This window comes from Acomys russatus, chromosome 17 (assembly GCF_903995435.1).
Source record: "Acomys russatus chromosome 17, mAcoRus1.1, whole genome shotgun sequence".
NCBI classification, from domain to species: Eukaryota; Metazoa; Chordata; class Mammalia; order Rodentia; family Muridae; genus Acomys; species Acomys russatus.
Genome location: NC_067153.1, coordinates 19181444 through 19203264, shown reverse-complemented (window position 1 = coordinate 19203264; position 21821 = coordinate 19181444). Strand labels below are relative to the sequence as shown.

General features: G+C 40.5%; 1 protein-coding gene across 1 annotated transcript in view; it reads right to left on the bottom strand.

Annotated features, from left to right (window-relative positions):
• Adcy8 (adenylate cyclase 8) overlaps window positions 1–21821 on the bottom strand; it is a 216771-nt gene that overhangs the window by 126051 nt on the left and 68899 nt on the right.

Here is a 21821-nt window from a genome sequence, read left to right as displayed (position 1 = left end):
GAGGAAAAGGGATACCACATATTTCACACCCAAAGACACAGGCACACATTACTAAGATGTGATGAGTCACACGTGGAAGAGCAGAGGGTCATAAAGGAATGAGATGGTTGATGATGGTTGATGAATGACCTTTCCTTAGAATGATGTGAGACCTGAGTGTTTGTAATGAGCCATTTCTTCTAGAAAGAGTATATAGTTAATGCCCATGCTTTCCAGGTTGAGGAAGGATGTGAGTGAATGGTGTTAAACAAAGGGAGGCGGTTGTAACAGACACGGAAGGGACACATAAACACTGATCTTACAGCACAAGATGCTGCTATCTAATTCTCACGATAACTAGAAGGAACACGGCGGTACTAACCAGAAGAGCAACGTAAACCTACTCACAATTGAAAATACTCCTCTGACTGGTCTGAGGGATGAATTGTTTGTGGGACCAGTGGAAGAGGTGAAGGGGTCAGTGGAGGAAATTCCTGAAATGCTAGTGATGGGAAGTTGGGCTAGAAAAAGAATTCATAGGGCTGTCGGAGGGAAAGCGGAAGATGGGTGGACTCTAAGCCTGGCTAAAGGGAAGACCTGCTTCAGGTCTGGAACCAAGGGAGTGTAGTAGGGAAACCAGATTATGAGGCTCCAGCTCTCTTTAGAAAATATTTTTCAGTAAGTGTGTTTCTTGACAATTTTACACATCTATACAATGCTCTGGTTACTCTCATCCGATTCTTCTTTGACCTCCCTTCACCCTTAATCCCTATTCTTTCTCACATTCATGTGTTTAGTTCTGTTTTATGACCCACTGCCTTTATCTAGGGCCATGTGTTTGGACTGTCCATCGAGACCTAGTGGGGTCATCCTTGGGTACAGAAACAGAACATGACTTCTCTTCTTTTGAAATCCACCAGTAGTCAAAAGCTCTGTGGTTAACCACTGACAGGCTCAGGATTGTGCAGGCCCAGTGCAGGCTACCACAGACACACTAACTCTTCATCAAAATGAAAAAAGAAGATGCATACAGTTTGTAAATAGAGACCTGGCATCTGATAATGATAAAAGTCATGGTAATAGTGATTATTGTTGTAGAGAAAAGGAAGACCCAGTTAACTAGCAACACAAAGTAAATCCTCGAACATCCTTGTGAGCTGAAACCAATACAAGAGTCTAGATTCTGATACAAGGATGGAGACAAATGCATTCAAATCACCATTTTGAGTGGTACTATATGGCTCTAAAGCATTGTCATTTATTCTCTTATGTGTTACATGAGTCTAAATGTCACTACAGAAAGCCCTCATTGAATGTACTCATGACATGAGCTGAGCATCCAGAACGCAATGCTTCTCCTTCTACTCCCTGCTGGGGTTCTTATGGCATGGGGACATCTTCACATTCTGAGTCTTAAGGAGGTATTGCACCCTGTCACATAAATGATGCCATATGTGCCTTGGATCCCTAATTTGTCCAGAGAAAAATAATATTACCGCCTACTTTGTGGGGTTGCTGTGAGAATTACTGAAGTGGAATTTTCAAGGACCTGGCATTATTCCCCCCCCCCCACTTCACTCCACTCTACTTAATCCTGCCCCTCATACAAAGGGCTTTATTAATGAAGTGCCCACTGAGTGCTGTATGAAAGTACTTCTCCCCTCTTGAAAACTGTCCTGTAATGGTTCTGAGAGGTGTACTTATTTTTTTTTTTTAAATGCCCCTCCATGTGTCTTTCTTATATTCACTAATGCTATTTGTCAACTTCCCAGGTGCTTATGGCCCTGTTCATGTAATTGATCCTTAGTGGGAATAGGTGCTAATCATGGTTTTGAGGATCACTGGTGCTCAGAATGGTGGATGGCATTTAATTATAATGCCATTTACCCACATGGCACAGCCTGGGAAAGAAAGGTTAATTGAGATAAAGCACACAGTGTATGCACACCACACACACACACACACACACACACACACACACACACACACACACACACTGTGGTCAGTTGGCAAAAGTACTTGTGAGTTATCCTTCTACTAGTAGTTGCACTAGGGGTGAGGCCTAAGAACTGAAGGGACAGAAAGGGATGGGCTTGCATGAGGAGGAGAGTGGCACCAAACATGGTAAGGTGAAGCTGCTGCTTGCATAGAATGCCTGGTTCGTGAGACATGAAAAGAGGCACTCTTAGGGAGCTCTTCCTCCATGAAATCCAGATCCATGCTTGTGAGACTCTTTCATGAATTCTATCCTCTGACCATCTGGTGCAATAGCTGGCAGCTTTGTAAGTCATGGACTCTGCCCCTTACAGACCCACTGAGTTGGATTCTAAGGCTAGTATTTGGTGGGTACAGTATTTACAGGTCTGAAGGTATCTGGGATATCCAGGTTAGTCAAACAGATGCTAGGCTACTCTAAATCAAGCACTGGTAGGCACTGGATGACACCTTAAATTTTATGTAGCTCACCGTAGCTGACATTTGTCAAAAACATCAAAGCCATGGTCTAAGTAAATGCATCACCTTAGATGTCACTAGCAGAGGACTCAAAACAAATCACATGACCCTAAATAATGTGATTTTTTTTTTTACCAGTTACGCTCGTTACAAAATATGTTCTTGCCCCCTTTCACCCACACCACAAGATTCTTTAAAAATATTAACTTATTTTCATTTTATGTGTATGTGTGAATGCTTGCGTGTATGTATATGCACCATGTGTATCTGCTGCTCATGGAGGCCAGAGTAGGGCATTAGATCCTCTGGAAGTCGAGTTACAAGGCAGTTGGGCCACCATGTAGGCCCTGGGAACCAAAGCCAGGCTCTCTGCAAGGCCAGTAAATGTTCTTAATTGCTGAGCCATCTCTTGAGCTCCACAAGGCTCTTTTAACTATTAGGGTTATAGAGATGGTTCAGCAGGTAAGGACCCTGGATGCTCTTTCAGAGGACTGGGGATTGATTCTCAGCAGCCACATGATGGCTCATAGTAATCTGTACCTCCAGTCCAAGGGCTCTAATGGCTTGGCCTGTCCTCTTTGGGCACCAGGCACATGTGTGAGGTATATAAACACAGAAAGTCACCATATACATATGAAAATTCTCCTGGTTAAGGCAGCAGCCAGGACTTGCTGTGACAGGCTGATGATGCTATGAGGACCCAGGGACTAAAAGCTTCAGTGCACCAAGCAGCTGTAGGGGAGATGTTCAAGCAGGGTTCCTGAGAAATGGGTGAGATTTCAAACATTTTTACTAATTATGGTAGTAACTTAATCATTTACTTAACCAATAATTACTGAGAACAGCCCATGTGCCCTCATAGTTCCAGGGCTAGGAGAAACATGGGGGAAAAGCTGGATCCTTCAGAAGGGAGGTTTTATAGATAGAACTTGAGAGGATCTCTGGATGGCATGCTTGGGCAGCTTTAACAGCAGCCATGGTGGGCCAGACGCTGAGTTAATAGGGGCCACCACACACAATCTCAGGTACAACTCACCATCACTGGATAATCTGTGGATTAACAAACAAGAGAGGGTAAAATAACTTCCCATAGTCACCCGGTAAAGACAGGGCAGTATCTGGTTTGTTGGAGGCTTCGGACTCTTTTAGAATCTTTTTTTTTTTATTAATTTATCCATATTACACCTCAACGGTTATCCCATCCCTTGTATCCTCCCATTCCTCCCTCCCTCCCATTTTCCCCTTACTCCCCTCCCCTATGACTGTGCCTGAGGGGGACCTCCTCCCCCTTTATATGCTCATAGGGTATCAAGTCTCTTCTTGGTAGCCTGCTATCCTTCCTCTGAGTGCCACCAGGTCTCCGCATCCAGGGGACATGGTCAAATAGAATCTTTTTTTTTAAAACCTTACCCGAGATATTAGTTTCTGAAAAAAATTATTCTCTCAAAGCCCAGTTCCCCAAAGTAAAACATTTAATTAGTTTGTAAATGAAAAGCATGCAGTCTACTTAAAGAGTGCACCTTTACCTCCCCCCCTCAAACCAGCTACACACATTGTCAGACTCTGTAAGATGAAACAGTGTTGTCTGAGTCCCACCCTTCCTCATATTTTAAGACAAATTTTATTTCTTTTATGAACCTGTTTATTCATTTTCTCTAACCTCATGCCCTTCTGTGTTGCTCCTTTTCACAACCTTTGCCACACCACAAGATGCTAATCTGTATATATACCATTCAGTAAACAGCTCTTTGAATTATTTTTCTTTTTCTTTTTTCTCTTTCTTTCTTTCTTTCTTTCTTTCTTTCTTTTATTTTGGATAAGATATCTGAGCAGATGACCATGCATAAAGAGACTTCTGTGAACGCACACATGATGAATGGGCAAACAAAACCTGAGTCTTAATATGAAACATTGGGGTAAATTAAAAAGACCTGCAAAGAACCACTAACCTCAAACAATTATATTCTAATGGCATAGAGGACTTGACTCTCACCAGAGACCAGGCTAAGATTTTCATTCCTCAACTTTCAAGTCTTGGGATGGTTGCCAGAAGCAGATCCAGGGGTGACTTGGAAGCCTCTTCCTGCTTTGTTGGAGCTAAGTTGTAGTTGCTTATGGAGTGATGTGTAATGTGTTCTTCCTGAAAGCTAATGCGGGGTTGAGGGAGGGGTTCTGAATGTTGCCTTTGGATTATAGCATGCACCAAATGTGTGACAAGCCTTAGGGAGCAACAGCATCCTGTGGGAGCACCCATGGTGGTCTACACCGCCCCAGAAATGTGTGAACAGATCTGTTTATTCATAAATAAAGCTTTTTTTTCACATTGGTGGTGAAAACAGCAGTTCAAGTGTTTCTTGAGTCAGATTGTAAATAACTCTAGCTCGTTGAATAAATGAAAAATAATGTGCACTGCTCAGTTTTGTTTTGTTTTTTAATTTACCTCATTCTTTTCTCATGGAAGTCTCTCCTTGGGTCCTTATTGAGATGCCATGCACTCTGACCTCCCTTTTCACATTGCTTTTTTCCACATGTTTTATTTATTTCATTGTTCCTTTAGCACTTGTTATCATCTAATTTTACATAGATTGCACTTATTTATCTTCAAAAATATTTGTTATTAAGAATGACTAAGATCAAGAAAACAAATGGTGACAAATGATAGCAAGATGTAGGGGAAGGGGAACACTTAACTTTAATCACTATAGAAATCATTGTGGAGGTTCCTCAAAAACTGTACCATATGATTCAACTATCCAATGTCTGAAGATAGACCCAATGGAATCTAATATCATACTACAGAGGCACTTGCTTATCTTTATTCACTGCAGCCCTGGCGATAATAGGCAGGAAATGGAAAGAGCCTGAGTGTTCACCAATAAATGTTTGGATAAAGAAAATGTGGCACATATTCACAGTGCAGCTCTATTAAGCTGTAAAGAAAAATGATGCTATGTAATCTGCATGTGAATGGATGGACATGAAAGAAATACCGAGAGAGATCATCTAGAACCAGAGAGACAAAGGCTACGTGTTCTCCTTCTCTCATGTGTGGATCTTAGCTTAGAGTCTAGGTCTTTGTAGGTAGCTGGGAGTCCCTGTAGGAGTCATGAAATTAGAAAAGGACATGAAGAGCGAGGAAAGGAAACGGGAGAGTAAAACATGTGGCATAAAGGTAGAAATAAGGACCGTGTGTGGATGTGGGCTTGAGGTGGGAGGGCAGGTCACAAGAGAGCATAGGGGAGGGATAGGCAGCTCTAAGGATATTTGAAAGAGCCATATGGAAATCTACTATTTAATCCGCTTCCAAAATGTATGCACGTATACAAAGAGTTGAAATGGAGTTATCCCACACAGAGGACATTACTCCTCCCAGAAGTCGTTAATTGTCATATTAAAAGCCCTGTTTCTGGAGTGGGATACCTCCCTTCAAATCTTTGGTCTTGGGAGGGGAGTGCAGAAGACCTCCTCAAATAATAGTTATTTATCTGTAAAAGAAAATACCTGGTTGTGTCGATTGTAGTTGAGTTTGATATGGGTTTTTATTTTGTTCCTTCTATCCAGCACCAATGGTTCCAGTTCTAAGAAAGGGACCTCACACACGTGAGGCCTCTAGTTCTTGTCTGCTACGTGATATTTTTAAATTAAGAACTTTAATTGGCTCTTGACTTTCTGATTCACTTTTCAATAAATAGTAATTGTGGAATAAGAGTATTTACAGCCAGGCATGGTGGTGTACACCTTTAATCCCAGCACTTAGGAGGCAGAGGCAGATGTATTGATGTGGATTTGAGGCCAACCTGGCCTATAAAGTGAGTCCAGGACAGCCAAGGCTACACAGACAAACACTGTCTCAAAAAAACTAATACAAAAACAAAACAACAACAAAAATAAAAACAAAAAAAGAAAAAAAGAAAAGAGAGTATTTACTGCTTTAGTGTTGAAAAAGCATTTAGTAGTTAATGATGATTAAAATATCAAACTCAACTATAACAAAATAATATATATTAACATGCTGCTCTGTATTCAAATGGATTGATAGAACATTTCATTCGTGTTATTGTCTTATCTACCTTTGACTTCGCAATTACAATGATGATCTGTTGTCTCCAGAAATGTTTATGGTAGTGTCTTCCATAAAGGGCAAAGTGAGTGGGCATAAACTCAAAGTTTACATATTCTTCCTTACTAACACTTTATCTTTGTGTGAAATCATAAAGTATATGTAAAATTATAACTCATAATTATTTTAACAAGTCTTGGTGCCCCAAACTGTGATAGTTAATCAGAATTCAGTGGGGCATAGGATAGATCCTAATATGATCTTACTCAGTCTGGTGGGAGAAGTAGATATTAATGAAATGATCACAGAAATAATTATACAACTTCATCTATCACCAGTGCAATTAGAGAGACATGCTTGATACGCTGAGAGTCTATAATGGGGGATGAGAGAGTGTGATTAACTTAGATGAGCGGTTAATTAGTTGAAGTTCAGATATGTGCCTGAGAGCATGTTCCTGTGTGTACCGGCAGGTGTAGAGATAAAAGCATGTGCCAGAGCTGGTTGAAAGAGTGAGCAGCACGCCCTGAATAGAGTCTAGGAAAGTGGAGTAAGTAAAGTGAAGAGCTGGAGCCAACTGGATGCTAATATCAGAGTAACGAGAAGCAGTTGAAGTTTTTTCACTAAAGCATCAGGGTGAGAATTTAACGTGGGTTCCTAGTGCCTCTATACCATTCTAGTTGGATGGGATTAGCAATAAAAATTAAGCTTATTTGCTATCATCACCAAACAAACCAAAGTCTTTCTCTCACCTTTCACCTTCTGCTTGTTTAATTTGATGCTCCCCTGAGAGGAAGGGTTTCCATGGTTTTGTATACACAGGTAGATGTAACACAGCAGAAGGAACCTGCTGTTGGCTACAATGGGGGCGGGCAAGACAGTTACCTAGTCTGGAGAACTAGAGTTGAGTGTTGATGGGCCTGGGCCAGAGGACACACCAGAGAATAAGGAGGAAATGCTTGTTTATAGACACACAGTCCAAACAGGAGAGAAGGGAGACTATCTGTGGGCGGCTTGGAGAGGGCACTAAGGAAGGTCATGTTCAGTTGTATGTGCTTCCCTGACCTGTGGAAATGCTTGCCCACAGCCTACCGACGACCTGCTTTTGGATTAATAAATGTCTCACATTTGAAGCCTGTCGTACGATTGCAGAGCCCGGATAAGCATGCTGACCCTATTGACATTCCAGGCCCTTCTTATGCCCCGCCCCCTCCATCTTTCTCTCTCTCCCTCCTCCCCACCTCTCAAATGTGTCTGGGTATGGGTATGGATGTGTGCCTGCAAGGCACAGATGTGGAGGTTAAAGGATAACTTCAGGTGTTGGCCTTCAGACACCTTCTACCTTCCCTGTACAGACGGGATCTCTCATTTGTCTGGAAGTCTATCACTTAGTTACATCTATCTGGAGCATGAGCTTCTACACATCTACATGGCTTTGTCTCCCACCTACCCATGATACAGCTACATGGCACCATGTCTGGCTTTTTAGATGGGTTCAGAAGAACAAAACTCAGAGCTTTCTGCTTGCGAGGCAAGTGTTTTAATGACTAAGCCTGATTTCTGCCACTTAAACACATTCTAGAGCATGGGTCTCCCAAGGCTCTGCTACCTTCACTGAGTCCCACCTGCCCTTCAGGGTACTTCTTGGAGATAATTTAATACCCCCCCCTTTTAGGAAATTTGGATACTTTTGCCCTGCTGTATAGATACCTCTGTCTTCTGCCTTCCCCTTTGCAGTGATCACCATACGTCCTAGGCTGACTGTTTTGCTAACCTCAACTCCACATGCTTTGAAGATGATGAGAGTGTCTGTGTTGTTCATTTCGGGATCCTCAGACACATCCTCAGTGTTTGAAAGTAACAGGTGCTAAGTAAACAGACAGCCCCTGAATGAACTCACAAACAATATCTTTGTAAGCATTCGGGAAGGAAAGGGCTCATGAATGCAGCCTTGGTGTAGAACGCTCAGGAACTGTTTGCTAAATAGACGTTAAGTTATAACACTCATTGAATTCTCAGCTGACACCATGCCATCAGTGCTTTCAGGGGATATCTTGTATATAACATTTTCATAGAAAAATTCTGCCACAGCCAGACTTGCCAGGCTCCAGCCATTTGTGCTACTGGCAACTGTCCCGGGTCTTCCCTCTCTAAAGCATTCTCTGCAGGACGATGGGAGTTTGCCTGGAGTCTGCTTATAAAAGCCCATTTTCAGCACTTTAGTTTCCCTTGGATTTGTTCACTGCCCAAGAAATATCATTCAGGTCCCTGAAAACACAAACTGGAAGAAAATAGGAAAGCTTACCCTTCATTACCATTCTCAGCTCCCACTGAGATCCAATATACACTTTTCTAGCTTTAGAGATTTTAAGTATGAGAATCTTTCCTGGAGCCAGACTGTGGCCCTGGATGCAGTCTGTGCTCACATTCTGCACCTATTTTCCTCCTTGGGTTTTTTCCATTTGCACGAAAGGAAACCCCAGTTGGATTCAAAATCTACGAAGCAGCTGCCTTCTACATTTTCCCCCACCCTCAGTTCACATAACTTTCTCTATTCATGTCACCAAAATGGTTTGATGGCTATCAGTTGCTTCAGTGCCTCTGAGGGGAAGTCAGAAGGGAACCAGCGAGCGATTCAAGGTCTTTATTTTATGCAAATGTTCATAGCAGGAAGCGAGCAAGAGAGAAAGGCAGAACCATGGCACGGGGCAGCATTTCTGAGTTTATATTCATCTTACATTCATCCCGAATGGCTTTGGAAAGCCTACACTGGTCTCAGGCACTCACAACCCGGGAGACTCCTCTTTGCTCTACTGCAGGCAAAGCATTGTACACTGCAGCCAACGTACAAGCACCAAGAGAAATTTCTTCTGAGCTTTTAGGCAATATGAATGACACACCATGTGATCTTCCACTTGCTTCACATCCACTGCTTATTGAAGTTTCCCATCCATTAGAATAGCTAGTCTCATCTCATTGCACATTAAGATACTCAGGATCAAAGGTTTTAAGTTGGGCAATCCAAAGCCATGGAAAGCTGAGTCAATGAGTTCATGGCTAGTCTGTGCTACAGAGCTACTATTTAAACAAACACAAAACAAAACAAAAACAAAAATAAAATAGCAACAAAACGTCATACATTTGGGGAGTGTACAACAAAAATATAAACAGATATTCTTTTACTAGCTGAAACAGATCACAAACTGTTCAATTAATCATTTATTTTTATGATAAAAAATTAGGTGGCTGTGGTGGCCTGGCTTACATGGAATAGCAATCCTGGAGGTATGGCCTTGTTGGAACAGTGTTGTTTCTATTAAAAAATAAAACTCAGTTGTTCCATTTTACCAATAAAGCCTCAGGAGCCAGATGATGATGGGGTGAAAACCTATTTGTACAGAGAGGTAGAGAAAGCAGCCAGCTGATCCTCCTGCTCAGCTGATGTCCCAGAAAAAAAAAAGTCCTTCCTACTCAGATCATATCTCAGAAAGAAGGAAGAAGTCAAAAGCCAATACCCTTTCTTCTTCTACATACTGTCTTATATACCCTTCAACTCAATGCCCTTCCTTTCTGTTTACCTCTGTCAGCTGGTTACTTGTCCTGCCTTTTGACCTAGGGTTATCTTTATTTAATTCTGTATACAGAAAGCTTTTGGATTAAAGGTGTGCTAGTGCTGAGCCACTCTACAACTAGAAACAGGTTTTCACACGTCGCAATCTTGAACTGTGGGGTCAAATATCCTGCAACAGAGTAGGTATGGCCTTGTTGGAGGAAGTGTGCCACCAGAGGGTGAACCTTGAGGTTTTAGAAGCTCAAGCCAGGCCAGTGGCTCAAGGTCTCTTCCTGTGGCCTACAGATCCAGATGCAGAACTCTCAGCTCCTCTCCAGCACCATGTCTGCTTGCATGCTGCCATGCTTTCTACCATGATGATAATGGACTAAACCTTGGAACTGTAAGCACGTTCCAACTCAATGTTTCTCTTTCTAAGAGTTGTTGTGGTCATGGTATCACTTCAAAGCAATAAAAACCCAACCTCAGACAGCAGCCACGTCCTAGGCATGGAGATTATCAGAAAGTAAAACAGTTCCAAGTGTAGAACTAGTAGACCATCAATGGACCACAGAAGAGACTAAAGGAAGTTGCTGGCTTCTTTCAGATTGGTCAATATGAGAAAGTGGAGGAGGTGGGCCTCTATGTAAAATGGATTGCCTTTCAGACTGCGAGAGAGCCAGGAAGGTCTAGAGATCTGAATGTTCAGGTCTCAGTAGCAAGCATGTGCTGAGCATCTGTCCACAGTTTCAGTCCTGGAAGATACTCCGGTGAAGCATATGATCATTTGAAAATATTTTCTAAATAATTTGGGAATTTCATTCAATTCATTCCTTTCAGATCTACTCTCCCATACTTGTGCCTTCCCTGCTCCCCAAAAGGAACCAAGTCCAATTTATTTTGCCCATATATTCATTGTAGCATGGTCAGACTCCCAGTGGCCAGACCCTTAAAGACAACTTAGCACCCCTCCTCCATACACACAAGAGGCCATCACCTGTGAAGAGCTATGCTTCATAATCCTTTTACATTGTGGGTGTTTACTCAATCATTAGCTTTAAAGTGTGTTCTTTCATCTGGTAGCCAACTCACAGGCCATGGCTGCATTACACTACATCCTATATCCCAGGATATGGAGTGCAAACTCAGAGTGAGGGAGTCACACAAAGTAGGTTTCAGGAGCTTTTATTCCTTCTATTTTTTTCAGAGTGAAGAGTTTTCCAGGTTTTTTCATTAACAGTTCCAAGACATAGCAAATCTGAAACTTGTGGGCAAAGCTCTCCCCAGTTACACCAGTTGGATAGCCAGTTAAATGCCCGTTGTGAGACAGGAGACACCATTTGCAGTGAGACCAAGGCCATATCTATACAACCCTCAGCCCAGATTCTGTAACTTAGCTGTGTTACCTTAGGCAAAGTACTCACTCTCCTCAAATTTCCTTGCGACTGGAGAAAACTACTTCAAGAAAAACATAGGAAGCCAATGGGCAGAGAAAGGCTGGAAGCCCTTCTTTACCTGAATTTCTGGTAACAACCAAGCATGATTAACAAAAGTTCAAGCTATACACACACAAGAGAAGTGAGTATTGTACAAATGACCTATAAAGGGTCATGTGTCTCTTCACCCAACTCATTTGGGCCCTTTCTCTTAGCTCACTAGCCCACTCTAATTCCCAGGAAGGTGTTCTCTTGCTTCATACAACATATGTATGCTCATACCATGTTTTCCTGGTCTAATAGTTTTCTGTGGGACACAGGAGCCTGGATACTTCAGTAGGGACTCAAATTTACTCCTAGATCATCATTATCTATCCCAGCAAATGCCAACAGTAGCTTCTTTCTGGTATAATCGTCATAATGAGTGAGGTGTGGCTCTGTTACATCATGAAGAGCAGAGGCATACCATTAATGGAGCAGAGGAGTGGAAGTGGGTGGTACCACAAGTGGTAAATAAGGGAGGGACTCCCTTTCTGAAGAGAATGTAAACTAATGATAAAAAAACTGAATGATGATGCTCTGGTTTGCTTGCCACTGTGAACTGGTAGTTTTGAACAGCGAAGAAATTTCTCTTAATGTCCCAAGTCACTGCTTAGTAGAGGACCTACATAGTGCCCATTCCCTTCTGCCCCTTATCTGTTTGGCATTAGTCATATGCAATGATTATGACACTTGCCCTGTCATCCAAGGCTTAGAATACCTATGCAAACTGTCATTAAGGTGCATCTGCCAAATACTGACAACTCTAACAATAAAGCAAAGATAACTTCTAGGGGTAGTAAAACAATAAAGCAAGGGCAATATTACATTTGGGCAAACTGTTATGCTCTCCTGAAAGGAAATTAGTGATCACAAGGAAGAAAGAGCATAGTTGCTGAGCCCCCAAAGCCTTAGATTCTGTTCAGAAGCTCCTCTGGAGAAAATCTTCCTCTTAAGCAGTTCTCAGGGATTGAAGACTTCAAAGTCTTTTTAGTGATTGCTTGAAGGTCTTTTCATGTGACTCGCGTTACCATCTCGCCAGCAAGAACGACGCTGCACACACAGGATCCTTCTGCAGTAAAGCTTTAATGCGTCTTAAGAGGGAGAGCATAAGCTTACAACAAGTAAAATGGAGACCCCAAACAGCAGAAACCCATCCCTTATATAGGAAACTGTTCTCCGCTTAGGATGTGTCAGTCCCTGATTGGCTGTTACTCATCAGGCGATATGACGCCACAGGAGAGGCAGAGCACAACAAGTGGAAAGTTCCTTCGCACATGCGCAGATTACTTGTTTACCAGTTTGGGACACAGGATGTCAGCGCCATCTTGTAATGGTGAATGTGAGTGCGGCCTCTCACATTTTCACATAAGTGTAGACACTTTGCTCAGTCTTGGAAACTGTTCTTAGCATTATGGTACTAAGATCCAGGGTGATGGATTGTTTTATATGTCTAGCACCAAGATGTTTGGTTAAATATCTGTCAGGATGTTTCTGTGAAGGTGATTTTGGATAGGATTAATTTTTAAATGGATGATGTTTAAGTAAAGCAGGCAGCTCTCCATAAACCTGTGTGGTCGTCATGTAACCAGGCCAGAATAGAACAAAAAAGACTGATGTCAACAACAGAAGGGCTTTCACTCGTAGCAGATGGACCTGGCAGCCTTGGCTCTTGGCTGCGTCTGAAAGTCTCTGAAAGTCTTAGGACATGAACTGCAGATTTTCAATTTGCCAACCTCTACAATCCCATAAGCCAACCACTTAGAATGAGTTATCAGAGTAAAATTTGTTTCTACCTTTCTATGAGGCACAACACACATACCACACCACACACACACACACACACACACACACACACACACACACACACACACTTTATCTGCTTTGTCTCCAATGAGACCTAATACACCTAGTATGGTTACTGTCATTTCCAGTGTTGTTACTATAAATACTAACATATATGTATATATAATATTACTAATATAAATAATACTATAAATCCCTATTAACTACACTTAAGCTCAAAGTGATGAGTGTAGGAGATTTGTCAGGTAGGTAGACTGGGGACTCCCTCAAACCAGAAAGACTCATCTTACCCAGAAGTCAAGAAAATCTTGGTTCTATTGGCAGTTCTGTCCTGACTGAGGCCAGAATGTCAGAACTGTGTAGAGGTACCAGACCCTTCTCTGGTTTCTTGTTACCTTTTCTCCTCCCTTAAAAAGCAACCTATTGAGCACAGCTGCCTAGAAGCTATGCCTGATCAGGTATGTCATCAGCCTTCCTAGGTGCCAGCTTATCAGGATCCATGGCTTGCCATCTTTCCACAACAGCATCCCCACTGAAGTTTTCTTTTATGATAAAACTCCTCCCTAAAACCTAACCTTTATTGACCATGAGTCTCATTCTCTTAGTTCATGAGACAGAGATCTCAGAAGCCATTGTCCTTGGGTAGCTTTGGTAGTCATTGAGTACTTAGCACCATAGGCCCTGAAGTTACCTTTACCTGGGACAAGAGACCCTCTCATATACTGGATGTCCAGTACTTTTGGCTGCAGAGTCCCCCAGCAGTCACTTCTTGCTATGGACAGCATCTTTAGAAAGCTACCATACAAACTTTGTTTTTTAATACTTGTTACCACAGAACAGAGTTTCCAACCACTTACTTAGCTTCACTTTCACCTCTCCCCACCAAGGCCTAGATAAGTGTACAGACTTGACAAACACCACACAAAACAAACAACAAAGTCAAGGTCCATTCTCCCTGGGAGTTATATCTTAGACAGTCACCAGCCCTACAGGGAGTGTGGCCCTGAGCTAACTCTGTAACTCACACTGCCTTTGAACTTATGACCCTCAACATTACTCCAAGTAGTTGAGATTGCAGGCCTCTGCCTGCAGGCTCAGCCATTCCTCTTAACTTTGGATCTGAATATCTTTTCTTGAGGTTTGTTTCTTAAACATGATTATAAAGTTCCTACAACAGAAACAATGAAATAACACCTCTAAATTTCAAAACAGTCCTCTGCTTGGTGACTCATGTTCCTTTTCATTTAGTCTTTCAAAGTCCATGCAGCCTTCCAAGGCAGCTGGCTAACTCAGATGCCCTCTCCTTTTAGATTGCTATTTAGTGGATGTACAATGAGGAAAGAGCTTGTGGCACTGTGCTTTGTGCTGGGGATAGCAGTAGGTACACTCTACGCATACTGCACTCTCTCTTTCTTGTGCCACCATTTAGTTGGCACAGGGATTAAAATGGCTTCAATAAGATAGTGGCATTAGGATGGAAGTCAACATAATGAACCACATGTCTTGTGTGCATTCCAAAGAGATGCAAAGATAACAGTCATTAAAACTGAAATGTTTTATGCTGTAAGGGGATCAGGATCCCGAGCACCACAAGTTATTTTTTCCCATCTTTGAGTGTCATGTTCTCTTATACGTCTCTTTCCGTTACTGCACATCAAGGAGAAATGGGTCACCGTGCCTCTTCCTGATTCCTTTTCCCCTCTTATTACTCTTTTCTTTCTGTTGTTGTTGTTATCAGCAAATAAACTAACATAAATTATCATATCTAATTTATGGTTAATATACATATACATATATAATATATATGCATATATACACATATTTTGACTTCAATTCCCAACTTTTAAAAATAAGATAATTATTAAGACCGATAAAAATAAAAAACAAAACAAATATCATTTTCCATTGGGAATCATTATAATCAACTGCTATAGATACTGGACAAAAATAAAATAAATACCTTATCTTGTGTACTTAACTTTTCACCAAAGGAATCAGCCAATGCAATAAGACAGGAAAAATAATGACAGTTGAGAAGAAGTTCACAAATGACACACTTTTCTACATATAAAATATAAAAGAATGTTGAGAAATACTCCTAGAACTATCAAAGTATCGAGCCCATATCCTTAGTACTGAATTACAATATGGATAACTTCTAGCCAAAATAATTAGAAAATATACATTACAAATATTGCATCAATGATAATAAGCAACATAATTACATAGAAATAAACTCTCAAGATATAGTTGATACCTTTTGAAGAAAAGTTACTAAGATTTTTGGAGTTTCCTCATAAGATTAAGGTGAATTAGAAAATTTCACATCTGTTGTTAAGAAAGGTCTAAATAAAAATTATAATCTTCACTTTAACTGTCCTTATTCATAAACCCCATTACTATCACATTTTAAGCAACAAATTCCAAAGAACTGAACAAGTTGATTATACAATCCAGATAAAAGACTAAAGGGCTTAGAATAACTGAACCAAAAGACAAAAGAAAAATCTAGAGAAGTAGAATTTACTACACTAACAAAATTGGGCACTGTCTTCATGAATTTTGTAGGGTCAAGTTTTTCTTAATTGTAACACAATAATAATAAGATTAAAACATTTTGGGCTAAAGTGCACCACATTAATAGAGATCTCCTGGCACTGCAAGACCTGGATTTAATACACAGCACCATAAAAAGAATTAATAATCATAATTATATTAAAGGCATTTCACTGTCTAAGTAAAAATGCCTGACAAAATATATCATTACAAAAGACTTCAAGCTCTAGTCCATAAAATACATCCATAATCAGTGTAAGTAAATGAATATTATTACTCAGAACTTATGTGAAAGATAATTCAATAGAAAAACAGGAAATGATATGAATTTTTGGTTCATGGGTATGACTGACATGTTTATGAGAGACAAATATTATTTTCTAGATTTCAGACTGATAAAAATAGTTTGTAAGAATAAATGGAACTTTGACTTTGACCTCTTCCTGATTCTTAGCTTCTCAACAGCAGAGACTTGCAGAGTCATCCACCACTTCCCACGATGACTCCAAGGCACCATTTGTTTCAGGGTTTTAGATGCTCTGGTCTTCTGAGCATACTATTTTCAGATGGATTGTTTTTAATAGTTGTTATTACAGTTTTAGTACCTTCCCTTGTTCTTTCTCTTCTGAGCACCTAGTAAATATTAGGAAACACCAAAACTTAGAGCAGAAGCTTCTTCCACCTTTTCTGTCTTCTACCTTTCCTTAATTGCCTTCAGGTAAATGACAAGTACAGACCATCTGTTCCAGAGGTGTATTTTGATTTTAATCTCTATTCTTGGACTTACGTTCATACATTCAACAGCCAATTGAATAGCTTCATGAGATCAATGCACCCTAAGTTAACAAGATACAAGTTCCCACTTTGGCTTCATTTCCTATCCCTTATCCCATTGAACACTGGATTTTCCTGCTCCTAACAGAATGGCTTGCTTTGCTTTACACTCAAGCACCAGAGTACCTGGCAGAATTGGGGATGGTGGTGCACATCATTAACCCCAGCACTCAAGGAGTCAGAGACAGGCAGATCATTGCCAGTTCAAGTTCAGCCTGGTCTACAAAGTGAGTCCAGGACAGCCAAGGCTACACAGAGGAACCCTCTCTCAAAAAACTGAGTAAGTGAGTAAGTAAGTAAGTAAAAGAGGAGCTAGTGGGTGGGTTCAGGGAAGAGAAATAGACCTATAAACTTAGATCATTTGAGAACCCAGTTTATAGGGAGAGACTGGTAAAGCTTGCTAGATTCAAGCATACTCAAATATTTCCTGGGGTCCCTGAGAACAAGCATGAGAGAATAGGCTCATCTACATGTCCACTTTCCAGCCTGTTCAATTGTTTAGAAAATAAGCCTCCTCCACACTCCAGGAGTACAGAGGCTTTCAGTGTATTTACGTCCATGCAAATAAATACATGTCCACGGACTGTTGCCATCTCCTGTCACGTGTTCTGCAATAAGTTTATGTTCGGCTTATCAACAGAGCTGGAATCTAGTTGCAACAAATGTATGCAAAGGCACACACACACACACACACACACACACACAGAGAGAGAGAGAGAGAGAGAGAGAGAGAGAGAGAGAGAGAGAGAGAGAGAGAGAGAGAGAGAGAGACAGGCAGGCAGGCAGGCAGGCAGGCAGACAGACAGACAGACAGAGACAGAGACAGAGACAGAGGCAGAGACAGAGACAGAGACAGAGACAGGAGGAGGAACAATGACATAGATCAAACACAGACTGATTCATTTAACTTGTCAGGAAGAAAAAAACTGATGAGATAATAACTATTGAAATCAGAAATAAGGCAGCACTAAAAAACATTTAAAAGCCCTACAGCAGCATGTAGAAACACCTTCATGACATTTCATTCATTGATGGAGCTGATGTTTTCCCAGGGGCCAATTTATATTTATAGATCTATTTCCTAGTCAGTGTGAAAGGGATTTGTTCATTTTAAATGAAAAATTAATTTTTTTTCTGGTGGGCATTTAAGAAACCACAGGAATGTGGCTCAATATATTTGCCACCCTGATCTTTATTCTACATAGGAGAAGAAACCAATTTTCTTCTGGACTAAGACAGGCGGGTTTCAATTTATTTTCTAGTGGACTGGTGTGTATAGCCTTGTCTCTAAAATGGGAATGATAGCTAGCCTCCCATAGCGGGTTCCGTGTAATGAGGACAACCTGAGTCATGACACAGACTGGGGCTCAATAAATGCTAACTACTTCTTCTTCTTTATTCCTTCTCCACATTTCTTTGCTTTCCCACTTTAAGCATTAAAAATGAATGAAAATGGTTTATATTAGAGTATTTTGTTTCGTTTCTGTCTTTGTGAAAGAAGCAGAACAAATACTGTCTCTTTGTGATTCTGCCTGTAGTGCGGAAGACAAGGCAGGCCTTAGATGTTATAGAGTGTTGGGAAGGGAATCGTGGACAACAGAAACTTAGCTCAATAGAATATTTTGTTTGCAAGCATTAACATAACAACCCTGTGTGAAAAGTACTTACAACATATAATTGTGTTTTGGTTATAGTTGTTGATTTAACACATGTAATACAGACTAATGCAATACTAGGCGAGTCTGTAAATATTCATGTATATTTGTACATACATAATTATAAATATATCTATATCTATATTTATATCTATCTATATGGAGAGAAGCATTTTATGTATACATAGAAGGAAATGGGTATTACTGTTTTGTTTTTTTTAATTTATTTACTTATTATTTATACAGTATTCTGCCTGCATGTATGCTCGCACTCCAGAAGAGGACACCAGATCTCATTATAGATGGTTGTGAACCATCATGTGGTTGCTGGGAATTGAACTCAGGACCTTTGGAAGAACAGACAGTGCTCTTAACCTCTGAGCCATCTCTCCAGCTCCCTGTCTTGTTTTTATAGATGACTGACTATACTGGTTCAGAACTGAAGAAATTTACCCAAAAGATTGCAAACAACTGCAAAAGTGATGCTCTCTTGAGAGGTAAGATCATGACTTCATAATTTACTCAGCTCTGGATGGGGTCTATGTTTTGACCAACTAAATGTACTCTTGCAAGAGTTAGAAGATGTCAAACAGAGGCTGTCCACATTTATTAGGGAAGATGTGGAAGGCAACACAGCCTTGTTACTAATTTTGGCAGTATGGGCTTGCCAACCTCTGCCCTTCACAGTCTATCTAGGGAAGCTGGTACACAAGATCTAGAAAAGGACAACTGGTTTTCTAAGACACAGTTCCATCCACTTCTAAGGCCAGTGGACAAGAACAGTGCTGTCTTCTTGCTTAAAGATGGCAGAGGTGAGAGAAGAAGAAAGGCATTTTAAAATTTCATCAGTTCTCTCAAAAAATCCTTTCAAAAATTCAGCACGTCCTTACAAATTATGCATGCCCTGGAAAGTCCTCCTGATTATGTATTTGCAAATGTCACACCACGCACATATTTCCACCATTCCATTAGATAAAAAAAGAGCATGCACATTTGACTCTATTTGACTATTCAATTTAATTTCCCTCAATAAATAGTAATCACGCCTGATACACACCAGGCTCAGAGTGTGATGCCAGGTGCTTACTGTAGCTCTGCCTCTGAGCAGCATGCAGCTTCTGCCAAAGCAGGTATAGGAACATTTCTGCCATCCTGGGGATTGTGGGGGATACCAGGACACCCCTGGGAGCAGGGAAGGGGTATCTAATGATAGCAATCCCCCAGACAATCCCAGTTATGAATATTTATTTCAAATATGTCTCACAGTGACTCGCTAAGTTGGCATAGGACGTTCTAACTCAACAAATAACTCTTGGTGGTTCATGAGACTTTACTAAGTTGGAGAGGATGCAGGAGTTAAAACCCACAAACTTCTAGCCACCTCTCAGGCTCCTCAAGCCTGACCTTCATCAGCTTCATGAGAGCCCATACCTGAGATGACAAACTAACTGTGTTTCATTATTGTTAGTGTTTAAGATGCATTGCCTTAGAGAACCACCTAACCCACGGCTGTATGTAGTCAGATATGAAAAAACTGTTGCTTATTTCAAATATTAATATGCCATGGTTTCCATAGCTACTGGCTGGAATTATGCTGTGGTACAGATTTCAGGAGGCTTTCTCAACACTGTCTTAAACACAATAAGTTATTAATTTCCAGTTCAGTTTTATAATTCTAGTATATTTATATTCATTGGTATTAAGTTTATGTATTCATTTACTAAAATTAAAAAAAAAGATATAACTTTATGCAGAGCTAAACTTTTAACATCACTTCGAGAATATCATATTTTAGTAGCATTTAGAGTACCTACCTAATTTGGAGACTGAAAGACTAGTTAATTTTCAAGTATGCAGCCTTTTGGCTGCACCATTAGAAGATTATATATCCATGTCAGATCCAACACACAATAACAATAGTTGCTATTAATAATATTTTAAAAATAAAATCTGTAGTATATCTACATGTGGAATTATATTCCTATTGACTGTCCAGTTTTATTGCCAGCACAACCTGGTGAGCTAGAGATTACTAAAGCCATGTCCCAGGTGAAGAAAGAAGGTCAGAGGCTACTTATAGCCAGAATGTCTAGTCACTCAGGCTGCCACACTGCACGTTTGCTTTCCTACGTCTAAACTGGCTAGGCCAGTGCAGCAAAGGAGTACATCACAGGCAGCAGTGCTCAGGCTCTTTACAGTCTCCCCTCTACAAAATGTCCTGAAAAAATGCTCCTACTGTAAACTCTTGGTATCCGCAGATCTGATGTTCATCCTTCCTCTTTCTCTTTTCTTATTCTCTCCCCTTCCTCTCCTCCTCCTTCTCTTCCTCCTCCACAACCACCTCCTCCTCCTTATTCTCCTCCTCTCCTCCTCCTCTTCCTTCTCCTCCACCTCTTCCTCCTCTTCCTCTTATTCCTCTTCCTCCTCCTTCCCCTCCACTTTGGGTTTGAGACAGAGTCTCTTTACATAGCCTTGTCTGTACTGAACTAGCTATGAAGACCAGGATGGCCTCAAATGCAGAGATCCACTGCTTTTTGCTCCCAGGGTTTGGTATTTAGGGCATTTGGACTTGAAACACAACTGGTTTTTTAGTGAACTAAATCATCACTTTTATCACTGATGTTTAACTATGAACTTAGGTCCATTTTCTGCTCAGAATTATAAAATAATAATAATATATCTTTGTAATTTACACATGAAAACAATAAAATATCACTATCAGCCAAGCTTACTCAGATATTGTATGCAACACCTATGCACCCATTTGTTTTATCTTTTATTATTTCACACCACAAGCATGAATTACCCTTCATAGTCTAAGACGTAATCAATTTTTTTCTTTCTTTTTTTTTATTTCTTCACACAGTAAACATCTCAATTTGTATCTCTTTATACTTACTTAAAGTCAGTTCAGTGACTGACAGGCTAATGACATTGTTTTCTGTGGAACATGTTTTCTTGTTTAAAAAAATATGTAAACTAGGGGTATTAGCTCACATCTGTAATGCCAACATTCAGGAAACTGAAGTAAAAGTATCATGAATTCAGGGCCAGCTTGGATTACAGAGATACAAATCAGTTTAGGCTATAGAGTAAGACTCTGCCTCAGAAACCCAAATCCAAATCAAACAAACAACAACAAAATACCAAGAGGGTCAGTAAATACTGACCATAACACCCCCAAGATAGATCTTAATAGGGGACTTACCAAGTATCAGGCTCTGTGTAAATTATCTCATTAGGTCTCTAGGACTGGTAAGATAGACGTGTCTATATGAGATGTGAGGTAGATGATAATATGGAAATACAGGCACAGTCAGGTGATTGTCTTTAGACACAGATTAATTTGTGATCTCAAAGGACTTTATATATCTGTGAACTCTAAACACTACGCTCTATAATACAGAACTAGGAAAACATTCTTTTCTTGTATGCAGTGGGTCACTTGAGGC